The following is a 667-nucleotide window of genomic DNA, read 5'->3' on the forward strand; positions in this document are numbered from 1 at the left end:
CCACTTTAAATGTTGAAATTTATCCAAATATGTGTGAAAACTTATAAATATACACACAAATTATATATGTTTAAATTTTTATATATTTTTCATAAATAGCGTAAAATAACTTATAAATACCTTTTAAAAACCTTATAAATATACACACAAATTATATATGTTTAAATTTTTATATATTTTTCATAAATAGCGTAAAATAACTTATAAATACCTTTTAAAAACCTTATAAACTCTTTTAAAAACCACTTAAAAACCTTATAAAACTTGTAAAAACGATTTAAAACCTTTTAAAACATTATAAAATATTTGTATCAAATTTCCAAGTTGTAACGCCCGTGTCTGGAAATTCGGGTGGTGTCGATCGACACTGTGGTTGGGTGTCGATCGACACTAGTATTTCTGGTTTGACGGTTTAAGTTTAAATCGTCGGTTCAATTGAGGCTTGGTTTGGGTTGGTTAACCCTAGGTCGTGTTTAAAAGAGGGAAGGTCGTGTGTTGTCTCTTCCCAGCCGCTTTTTAACACTTCCAGAGAGAGAAAAAGGTTCTAGAGCTTCTGAGGGTTTTTGTGAGTCTTTGGTGGTGCTTGGTGGTGTTCTTGGTGGTTTAAGGCTAGTAGAGGCTAGATCAGTGTTGTGTGGTGTTAGAGGAGACAGATCCTTCCTTGTTC

This window comes from Capsella rubella, unplaced genomic scaffold (genome assembly GCF_000375325.1).
Source record: "Capsella rubella cultivar Monte Gargano unplaced genomic scaffold, Caprub1_0 scaffold_2, whole genome shotgun sequence".
Lineage (NCBI taxonomy): Eukaryota > Viridiplantae > Streptophyta > Magnoliopsida > Brassicales > Brassicaceae > Capsella > Capsella rubella.